The sequence below is a fragment of the Notamacropus eugenii genome, chromosome 6 (genome assembly GCF_028372415.1).
Source record: "Notamacropus eugenii isolate mMacEug1 chromosome 6, mMacEug1.pri_v2, whole genome shotgun sequence".
In the NCBI taxonomy this organism is placed as follows: domain Eukaryota; kingdom Metazoa; phylum Chordata; class Mammalia; order Diprotodontia; family Macropodidae; genus Notamacropus; species Notamacropus eugenii.
In genome coordinates this window covers 145,383,834-145,396,002 of record NC_092877.1, presented here as the reverse complement: position 1 = coordinate 145,396,002, position 12,169 = coordinate 145,383,834, and the positions used below count along the sequence as shown (strand labels likewise).

The 12,169-nt window shown below is 39.9% G+C and overlaps 1 protein-coding gene across 3 annotated transcripts in view; it reads right to left on the bottom strand.

Moving 5' to 3' along the window:
* The window catches only part of ARHGAP10 (Rho GTPase activating protein 10), a 364,988-nt gene that overhangs the window by 24,319 nt on the left and 328,500 nt on the right, over positions 1-12,169 (bottom strand). The window lies entirely within an intron of this gene.

Below are 12,169 nucleotides of genomic sequence, written 5' to 3'. Positions count from 1 at the left end.
ATGGGAAAATACGTTTATCAGTCCATAGTTATTCTTAATCACCTCTCTTTTCTTTCCTAGTGAACATCTGTTCAATGAATCAGTCTATTAATTTGAAATCTTCCCCTCAATGAGATATTTTGAAAAATCAATCCCAGAAAAGCTTTAAAATGGAGTTGCCTCCAGCACAGATTTCTCCTATAAAGCAACTGGTGAAATCTTCTTAAGGGCCCTTCCCATTTGTTCTTGTGGTACATTAGGTGGCAAGGTGGTAGGTCCACCTTCATTACTGAGATACATTGCCATGGAAACAACATCAGGTCTGTCCTACTTCATGTCTTTTTTACCATCTTTCTTCCAGCTTCCCCTGCAAATATTTGGAGACAACCTGGCTTAAATGTTTCTCAAGCAAGACTGTCCGCTCATTCCCTCCTCAATTGGTCATCATCCTGCATATAGTTTTGTAAATTAGCTGGTGATCTAAACCTATGTACTCTTTAGCTTCTCTATGTCTGTTTGTCAAACAGACAAGTATTAACTGGTTAAAATGGTTTTGAGGCTCTCCAGGCCTCCTCATTTTGGGTAGTTTGTTTGGTTAAACTTCTTTAGAATCTCATAGCTGTAAAGAATTTCAGAGGTGGTAAGATACAGCTCCCACCTGAACAACAAAACTTTGACTAGTGGTCAACCAGCCTTTGCTTGAGCACCTGTGTAGTAAGGAGAAGACTCCTACGTCCTGAGGAAACCCAATTCCATTTAAGATAAATCTCATTCTAAGAAGTTTTACCTTTATATCAAAAGCCTCTACTTGCCCCCATGTGACTTCTCACTGTTCCTGGTTCTGTTATCTAGAAGTAAGAATTTCTTCACGATATGTCCTGAAATGAGAGCCCACATAGTCTACTAGATAGGCCAGTAGACTTGGAGTGAGAAAGATCTGAGCTTCAATCCTTCCTCAGACTCTTACACCTGGGTAAACTTGTTAACATGTCACTTAATCTCTAACTTAGTTTCCTCATCTATAAAATGGAAAGGGTTGGAGGAAAGTTAGACATGATGCCTCGTAAGGTCCTTTCCAGCACTGAAACTATGGTCTTATACATATTTGTGAATAGTCATCACACTTCCCTCTTTTCCACTGTCTGCTCTACTCCTAATTATCCTCAGTTCTATTGGATGATGCTCTTACAGAATGATCTTGAGTCCTTTACAATCTTCTTCACCTTTCTACTGATATTCTCCAATTTATCCACACCTTCCCTAAAATGTGGTACCCATATATTAAAATACAATATTCAAGTATTCTCTGAATACAACAAATACAAGGATTATCACCTCCCTCACTCTGCAGTGGGTTTTTCTTTTATCCATCTTCTGTTAAGTCAACAGTCTGGAGCTGCTGTAAGGACCCACATGTAGTGTCTCTGTGTCTACGCTAAAAAAAATCTCCCAGTCTACATATCCAGTCCCAGTCTCTCTCCAGTCTTGCACCACCAACTTCCCATTCAACATTCCAAAGAGATGATCCATAGGCATCTCAAATAAAACATGTATAAAAGAGAATTCATTACATTCTTCCCCCCTACCCCCTAACTAACTTCACTTCCTAACGTCCTTATCATCTGCCACAACTGCTGACATTCTTCCCATCACCTAGGTTTATACGATGCCAGAATTATTTTCAGGTCCTCTCTCTTACTCGCCCCACATATTTGTCCAATCACCAAACCAACATTTCTCGTAGACTTCTCCTCTCCAGTCAAAGACATTGGTCTAAACGAAGCCCTCATCCCCTTTCACCTGGATCGCTGTGGCAGCCTTCTCTGTGCTTCCATTCTTTCTAATCCATCCCACACAGAGCTACTAAAGCACAGATCTATGTCAACCCCACCTTGCTCCCATGTTAAAACTCCAATGGTGCCTTATTACTTCTGGGATCAAATGTAAACTTTTCTAGCACCAAAATCCTTAATAACCTGGATCTTTCCTACCTTACCAGCCTGCTCCTGTCCAAGAACTCTGTGATCCAGTCATACTGCCTTAACTGCTGTTTCACACACAATATATCATGTCCTGTCTCCATGACTTTGCACACACACACACACACACACACACACACACACACACACACACACGTCCTTCTTCATCACCTCTGTTTCTCCAAATCCCTGGTTTCCTTCACTTCTTAGCTCAAGCACATTCTTCTACAGAAAAGTCTTTTCTCATCTAGCCAACTACTAGGTCATTCTTTCTCCAAATGTTGGATTCACTTTTTACGTATTCTGTATAAACTTACACAAGTACATGCTGTCTTTCCCATTAGAAAAATAAGCTTGTTGAAGGCAGACACTGTCTCACTTCTGTCTTTTCTCAATGGTTCCTAGGGATACTTTGCATCTGGCACATATTAGGCGCTTACTGGCTGATCTTTATCTTTACTTCTAATTGACCTTTGCTTTTATCAGTCAATGACATGACTACACATACGCAGCTGGTTTTGAAATCATTCTCAACGTCAATAACAAGGCATTTCCTGTCATTAGTCAATCTTCTTCAGATGATTCATAGCTCACACCCATTTTTGGAAATTATTCACAGCATACAGGTCTGATACTCTTACATGACATGCAAGCCTTTGACCTATTACATTTCTGGATCCCAAACTCCTACCCCCAACAGTTTTTACTCTCCTTTCCCATACCTACTTTTGCATTGAAGATACAAAATCTGTGAACTTGGCTTATGAGTTTTCTCAAGTGCTTCACAGAACTTCTCTACTTCCTCATCTTCAGCACTGGATGTTGGGTATAAGTTTCAGTCTCTTTATAGGAGATAGAGTTTGCTGATAGTGCAAAATGAGGTGACTCAGTATCCCAGGAAATGAATTTTTTTGGATTAACCAGGTAAACCAAGTCCACCAACTTCTTTTATTCTCTTCTCCCAAGAGTTACCTGTGAGTTGCCTTTCCTTTTGTCTTCCATATTTTTTCTGGTTGCATTTCTAATAAGAATGTCAACACGGATGCAGTTTGATGCCTTTAACAAAGTGTCATCTATATGATCATCAGAAAACGATCACGTTAAAAGAGTTCCAATGACTAACTTAATGCCTGAAGATAATCTACAAAACTGGGATTCCTCCTCAGGCCCATTTTACACGACTCTGCCGCTGTTACCGGGAAAGCAAAAAGCTACTCCACAGGAATTTGGAGTTTGCCCAATTTCGTGTGTCAGAGTGGCTCAAAGTGTCCATCTGCTGGTGCTCAGCCTTCTGATGATGAGCCTCTGGAGACTCGACTTCTCATTCAGTAAACACACAGTATGTCACTGGGTCCCTTTTATCAGCCTGTACTCCGGTGATGTAGCCTTAAAGAACACAGGATTTCCACAACACCCCAGAAAAGCACTGGGGAAGAACTTTTGTGGAAACCCAAGAAAGAAGTACAACCGAATTGAGACGGTAAATACTCAAGATCAGAAAGCGATTATCTGTATGGGACACTGTCTTAGATAAACAAGGAAAGCAAACATTATTCGTAAATACTTTGGGAATAGTCTCAACATGACTGTTTACTGCCTAGATCTACTCAAAATACCCAATCAAACAGCAAAAATTGCCCAACTGTTGAGAGAGAGAGAGACAGAGGGAGAGGGAGGGAGAGGGAGAGAGAGGGAGAGACAGAGAGAGAGAGACAGAGAGAGAGAGAGAGAGAATGAGAATATCAATCACATGTTCAATTATAACAATCTGTGACTTACCTATTTTACAGCAATGGAAATGGCCTCAGAGAGGCTGTGATCTGCCCAAGGTCACACAGGAAGGACAGCTCCCTGTGGACTGGACTTTCACTGAAGGTTTCATGGAAGATATGGGACTCGTAATGGGTCCTGAAGGATAAGTGAGATTTGTAGAAATGGAAGAAAACTAGGAGGGCATAGCTGGCAGTAGAAGCAGTATTATTCAATAAACATTTATTAAGCATAGATCAAAAGTTAGGATCTGTACTAAATGTTGGGGACACAAAGCAAGGAAAAAGACTCTCCCTGTTCTCAATGAACTTATAATACAAAGTGCAAAGGTGTGGATGCAAAAGGGTGCCTTTTATGTTCAATGATTGCCAAGAAATGAGGTTAGGAGAACAAACAGGATGATTCCCTGTTGGGGAGGGCCTTGAATACAAGACTAAGGACCCTAAGAAAGCTCTCTGAACAGAGGAGTGACATTATGAAAGTAATACTTTAGAGATATCCATTGGGTGGTGGAACATAGGATGAACCAGAGTGGAGAAAAGAGGGAATGTAAAGAAACCAGTGAGAGTGTCCTGAACTGGAGTGGGGGCAGCTGAACTTTAAAGAGTGATGTAGGTCTAAGAGGTAGTAAGAAAAAATGGAAGGGATATGGTAGAAAGACTCAAAGTTGGTACCAAAGTTGCAAACATGGGTGAGTAGGAGAAGAATGCTGCTACTACTGGCAGAAATAGCAAAGTCTGAAGAGGTCTGGGGGAGCATCTGAGCTCCGTATCAGACATTAAGCTTGAAATGACCATAGGATGCCCAAATGGTCATGCAGTCCAGTTGTAAGGTCAGGGCTGGAGATAAAATCTGGGTGTCCACTGCATAGAGCTGACAGGTGACAGCTGAAGCAGTAAGAGAAAGTGGTCTGAGGAAGAAACTACTGAAAATTGTGAGGGTGGAGAGGGAGAACTAGTTATAGAATAAGGAAAAGTAACTAAGGTGAATCAAAAGGATTACTTAGCGATGGAAGGAAAATCAGGATAGTTTAGTTTCAGGAAGGCCTAAGAAAGAGATTTTAAGGTGGGCTTGTGTCCAATGCTACAGAAGGAAGGAAAAAAAAGAACTGAGAAAACTCTGTGGGAATTAGCAAGAAAGAGGTCAAGTTGACCTTGAAGGGTGGAGATTTTACAGCACAGTGAGGATGCATGCCAAATTAGAGAGACTTAAGAAGGAAATAAGTGCTGAGTAAGAGCAGGCAATAGGTATAGATTGCCTGGAATGTGAAATCTATAATATGGGGCTTTCCAGGGACTCAAGAGGTTGGTAAATGGAAAGAATCTGAGCATCAAGGAATGAAGGAAGGGTCCTCAGCAGAGAAATTCTAGGAGACTTGGGAAAATGGATATGCTCCAATTTAGCACAGGCGTGTGGGTTGTATCTTCCATGTTATGCTAAGGGATTAAATTCAGACTTTATTGCTGACTCAAAAAGATATTGCAAAGTTTTGTATGGTCACATTAACTGGCTTTTCTCCTTGGAAGTCCTTCCTCACCTCCAACAAGAAAATAGTAAAAAGATGATGTGGAGCAATGGACCACCTTGACGAAAAAGCCATTTTAGTATTCCCTGAAAGGGACAAAAAAGGCATGATCTTCTGAGGAAATGTTTCTACTAAGGGACCCCAGAAATGTTGGGAGGCCAAAAGAAATACCTGAGAGGGGTTGGGGAGGAGGTCCAGGTATTTCTAAATGGGGAAATGTTTCTAAATGTTCCAGGGTTGTTGTAGCACTGTAAAAGTCCATATGGCCTTTCTCCAGAGGAGAAATGCATCTAACAAGCTATGTTCCTCGGGATGCCGCTTCAAGATCTAGAAGAAAGCAATCATCTCACATCATTCTGGAAAACATATCTATGTATCTTCAAGTGGAAAGACCCTTCCCAGAGCCATGATAAGCCAAGATTCCAACACATTCGGTTCATCATTTTTCTCTCTTGTCCAGCTCTCTGTGACACCATTTGGGGTTTTCATGGCAAAAATACTGAAGTGGTTTGCCATTTCTTTCTCAAGGAAATTTGGCAGATGAGGAAACTGAGGCAAACAGGGTAAAGTGACTTGCCCAGGATCACACAGCTGGTAAATGTCTGAAGCCAGACTTGAACTCAAAAGATGAGTTTTCCTGACTCCAGGACCAGCATTCTATCCACTGTGCCACCTAGCTGCCCTAGATTCCAATATACCTATACCTAATTCTTCAGAACACAAAAAAATAATATATACTCGCAGGGACTCAGATGAATTATGTCCAAAGCACAAAAAGCAATCCAATTGTCATAGTGGAAGAGTATCCAAAGCATACATGAAGTCTCTCTTGTCTGATTTGGTTCCATCCACCTTTCCCTCCTCTTCACCCCTCCCAAGTCCTTCTGGCCTCTCAGGGTTGCCGTTTTCCATGACGTTTTAAGATGTGAATGAAGAGGAAACCAGAGAATTCACTTAGAGTTTGATTTATGATCAAAAATTACCGAGATCTCTCTGTTTCAGGCGTGAACATTTTGAGAACTGAACTCTGGTGATAATACACTTGTCACCTTCTGCTGAAGGTCCGAAGATCCCTAACAGTAGTGTTCTCCACTGACCAACAGCAGGGGAAGAAAAAACACGCAGCACCACCAAGCACTATTGGCTTCACCTCCAAACCAAAAGAGGCTAAATTCTCTCCCATGATGAAAATGCTCGTACCCTGCTCCCTGTTGTCAGGTACTACTACACTGAGCTTTTAGTGTAAGAGGGTGGTAACAATAATAACAGTCCTTTATACAGTGCTTCAAGGCTTAAAAGGGGCTTGGCACACAGTATCTCCTTCGAGCCTCAAAAAAACCTTACAATTAGGTCGTATTATTATTCCCAAGAAACTGAGGCTGAGAGAGAAATTTAAGTTGATTTTTCCAGGGTCGCATGACTATATAGTGCCTGAGGAAGATGGACTCTGTATACAGACTGACACATCTTATGTGTTTTCTATGTTTATTTTTCTTGCTCTTTTTTTCTTGCTATAACATGGCTAATATGGAAATATTTTGCATGATTTCACATGGTTATCACATTTTTTTGCTTCTAAATTGGGGGGAGGGAGGGAGGAAGAAAAAGAGAAAGAGAGAGAGAGGGAGGCACTGAAAATTTAAGAAATTTTTTTTAAAAATGTCTAAGATTCAAACTCAAGTCTTCCTGACTCCAAATAAAACATATTATCCTCTACACCACCTAACTGACTAACTCTCTATCCAACTGACAATCTCTGTGAAAGATTTTTTAAAAAAATTCAGAACAGCAAATGTAGTTTTAAATGAATCATGTGTAATCTACATGTACAGTAGATACATGACTTTTGTAGACACGGGATATGTGACAATAATGCCCACAAACATATGTAACAAGAGTGGCGGATGAATGATGAAGAGATTTGGGATTCCACTTGGGATTCCATAGGCAACATGGAGAGAATGCGAAGAAGGTCCCCAGTGCATCAAATAGAATCCCCTGTGAAGAATCCTGGGCAGTACATAGACAACAGTCTCATAGGATGTTAAGGCATAGATAGGTGACCATCTGCATCACTAAAGGAAAAATGCACCACAGTAAGATCACAGGTCCACTGGAGAATTCAAGAGGCAATGAGGCTTCATGAAAAGGACACGGAATTGGGAGTCAGTTCATAGGCAGACTCAGCCAATTCCTACCCATACGTCCTCAAATGAGGGATGAAATTCTTATCAGGAAAGTAAAGAGGTTGGATAGATGACCTTCCAAATCCCTTTCCAGCTCTAAATCTAGGAACAATCTGGAGTAAAAATTATTACCTGGATGGTTTAATTACATATTTTAGATCCAAATTAGTCTTAGAGTTAGATCTTTTTTTAATTTTCAGGTCAACTATAACCAAGTTGAATTTATACTGGCAATGAAGGGCTGGTTCAATATTGGAAAAATTATTAATATAACTGACCATATTTTAACAAAACAACAAAATCTTATGATTACATCAAGAGATCAAGAAAAAGACGTGAAAAGATCCATATTCATTCCTGTTAAATTTTTCAGATCAATAAATAAAGGTTCCCTGAGGGGTTAAAATTGTATCTTATTCTGTCTTTGGCCAGTACTTGAATGCGTGTGTGTGTATACATATATATATATATATATATATATATACACACGTATGTTTAAGCATAAATGTGCATGTGTATATACATATTTTGTTACTGTTCAGCCACTTTAGTTGTCTCTGATTCTTTGTGACTCCACATTTGGGGTTTTATTGGCAAAGATACTGGAGTGGTTTTGCATTTCCTTTCTCCAGCTCATTTTACAGACCAAGAAACTGAGACAAACAGGGTGAAGAGACTTGCCCAGCATCACACAGCTAGAAAGTATGTGAGGCTAGATTTGAACTCAGATTTTCCTGACTCCAGACCTGACCCTCTATCCACTGCACCACCCACATGCACCAGAATACATGCATCTATAAATATGTGGGAGTATTTCAGTTCCAAATATAAGCATATTTGGAACTGAAAATAAAAATTAAAATGAAATATTTTAAAGTATCTGAAATAAGATTCAAACATGTTATCCACCATAAATCTATTACTCATTATCCATATAAATCTATATTATATTTACAGATAAATACTATATTTTTCTACAAATAAATTTACATAAAATGTTATATATTTATATATCATTCATCTATCAATATATTTACACACATATGCATATGTGTATGTGTAAGTGTGTGTGATTGTGTATATATTTATAAATAATGTATATGTATATATACATATGTATATGTATATGAGTGTGTGTATATGCTGTTGTTCCATCTTTTTCAGTTGTGCCCAACTCATCATGACCCCATTCGAGGTTTTGGCAAAGCCACTGGAGTTGTCATTTCTTTCTCCAGCTCATTTTCCAGTTGAGGAAACTGAGGTAAACATAGTTAAGTGACTTGCTCAAGGTTACCCAGCTAGAAGTATGTGAGGCTGGATTTGAACTCAGGAAGGGGAGTCTTCCTGACTCCAGGCCCCACCCTCTAACCACTGAGCAACCTAGGGGGAGAGACTGGAGCAACATCTGGAACGATGGTTTCACTGGTTTAGGGAAGATCTGCTACAGAAATTTCTACCAATGGCATTTCCTTCTCCTCTGTAGTTTATTGTCTTAGGCACATGGGGCATTAAGAAAGTTAAATGACTTACCCACTGCCACACAGCACGTCTGCTTCTGGAGCAGGCCACAAACCTAGGTTTTCCAGACTTGAAGGTCAACCTTCTAACCACTATACCACATGGCCTGTCACAGGAGTCTCACAAATAATCAATAACAAAAATACCTAATAATAATATCTAACAATAATACTTAACAATAATATCTAACAATAAAACTTAATAATAATATCTCACAATAATACCTGATAATAATATCTAATGATAATACCTAACAATATCTAACAATAATCCCTAATAATAATATCTAACAATGACACTATCTAACATTTATCTAGGGTTAACTATGTGCCAGACAGTGTTAATAATCTCTTTACAATTATTATCTCATTAGATCCTCACAGCAACCCTGGGAAGTAGGTACCATCATTTCCCCCATTTTACGGATGAGGAAACTGAGGAAGACAGAGGTTAAATGACTTGCCCTGCGTCACATGAGATTCCTGGGCAGAGGAGTGATCTAGTCAGGTCTGTGCTTTGGGAACAGCATTCTGGGAGCTGTGTAAAGACGGATTCGGGGTGGGGAGGCTCAAAGCAGGAAGGCAAATAAGGGAGAATACTGCAGCAGTCTCTGTAAGAGCTGAGGGAAGAGAGAAGAGGGCAGATGGGATATATGAATGTAGAATCAAAAAGACTGGATATGGAAGGAAAAGAGAGTGAATGAAGGCTTTATATGACTGAGAGCTATGAATCTTGGGAACTAGGACATTGGTGGCACCTGATAAAAATAGGCAAGTTAGGAGAAAAGGAAGGAGGACAATAAGTTCCATTTTGGCCAAGCTGAGTTTGAGATGCCTATGGGAATTCCATTCCCAAATGGGCCAGCAGACAGTTGGTGATAACAGGGCTGGAGATCTCACTCAGGAGAGAGACTACAGTAGACTTTTTGGAACTGTCAGTACATTGTTGACAACTACACTTGGGGGAGGTTCAATTAAGATAAAATCCTGGAAAGCAGAAAAGAGGGCCCAGGCCAGAGCCTTGAGGAACACACCTTCCAAGAAAAAGAGAAGGCAATGAAAGGAGAACAAAGAGAAGTCAGTATCAGAGAAGAAATAAACAGGAGGGGAAGACAGACCACAGCATCAGACACTGTAGAAATGTCAGGAAGTATGCAGATTGAGAAAAAGCCATCAGAATGAAGGAGTGCTGGCTTTGGAGCAAGTAACTTCAATAGAGAAATGAGGTCAGAATCCAGACTGCTGGGGGAGAGGAAGCAGACAGAGCTCATGTAGCCATTAAAAAGAGATGCAGAATGCTCTCTGGACAAGAAGCCAAGGTCAAGCAAGGAAGATGGGGAAGCCTGTTAGTAAACCTGTTTGTAGGCAGCGGGGACGGGGGTCTGAGACTTGACAGGGGATGTTCTCTCTTTTCTCACTACAGTATATAGTGAAGTCCTAGAAGACAGTCCAAAAGCCTTAAGGAAAAAAGAAAAGGCTTAAAAATATCTGTTGTGGGAAATGGGATAAAGAGTAAATCAAGAAAGAGGAAAAGAACTGACTTGCCAGCTTAGGAGCCAGCTGAGAGGAGATCTCGTTCATCTGTATCAGACTTGGTTGATGCTTCCTAGGGTACTGTTCAGCCACACCTAAGTAGGGGGTGGAGTCTGGTGAGGCGAGACCAAACCACTGGATAGGAGGACAAGAGACTTGAGAGTAGAGGACAGTGTAAAGCCAAGGAGTGGGAAGGGAATATCTCAAAGTCATAGCTGGAAAGATGGCCCAAAAGACACTGAGAGGTGGAAGGAAAAGAGTCACGGTAAGAATAAAGAACGGTGAGGCAACAAAGAAAAGTGAGATAAAAAGTGGATAAAATCTGGAATTTGATTGTATGAGTACAACATTTGCAGGTGATGGTAAGATCAAGGGTTTATTGAGATTTCTTAAAAATGCACTGCAATTGATGCCATGTGGTCTTTTGAAGTTTTCTTACATTCCAGCTTTTCTACTGTTAACTAGAAGGCAAGGCTGCTTGCATGCTGAATGGGTAGATGAATCTGCCTACCAAATTTTCACCAGCGTCTCACATACCTATGCCACAATGCTCATATATGGATGTAGCAAGCATCTGAGGGAAAAAATAAGTCAAGTTTGAGAAGCATAAGATACATTCTCCTTTTCCATTGGTAAGGTGAAATTTAACTCCAAGAGGCCAGAGAAAGCCTTATAACATGAGGCTTTTTGTGTTAACTTTCCAAGGTCCCCTCTGGTCTCCTCTAACAGCTGTTAAAAGAAAAGATTCTTGTTTCCTAGGTAAGAGATCACTAGGCAAATATAGTTCCCCTAAATGGTCAGACATTCCCCATAGTATAACCCTCACTTAACTAAGCTCATCTGTATGTCTGGCCTAAAAAGTGAGCCAAGTCATTGAAAATTAGATCAGATATTTCAACAGCCAATTCTCAACTATCTATTATAACAAGAGATTAAACAGGGGAGAAGCCAGCAATCACTAAAAATACCAATAATGAAAAGCACATGCTATTAACACTTTCTGTGTTATGAAGCTTTGGCAGTCTTAGTGAAGTTTAAGGCCCCCTTCTAAGAATAATCTTTTTATGTAATTGAAGAAAATAATAAATTTCAGTTGGAAGTTGAAAAATGAAGATGTATTTTTTTTCATATCCAAATTCATGGAACCCCTAAAATTTATCAACAGGGCTTGATGGCCCTCAGTGTACAAACCTCCCTAAGATGAGTGTCTTAGGATCAGTTCAGTCAGAAACATATACATCCTACTTTCACAATTACTTTGCACATCTGACAAGAGAACATCTTAAGCGGACTAGAACAAAAGTTTTCCTCTTATGACCCGAACCTCCCATGCACACTCTAACCTCATACCGACTTGGATCCTTTTTCTCCCCAAGGATATTGGGAAAACCATCCAAAAAAACTCTTTTTCAAATTTCTCTCCCTTGTTGGAGAGTACAACTGGTACCAAGGAAAGTTAAAAACAAACCTAATGAAGTCATCTTCAGTCTGATAACTCCCAAATTTTGACTGTTTTTAATGATATTTTTTTCAATTAACAAGCATTTATTTTCTTTCCCATCCACAGGAAGGAAGGAAGAAAGGAAGGACGGAAGAAAGAAAGAAAAAAAGAAAGAATGAAACAAAGTAACAAAGAAAAAGAAAGAAAAAGAAAGAAAAAGGAAGAAAGAAAGAGGCCTA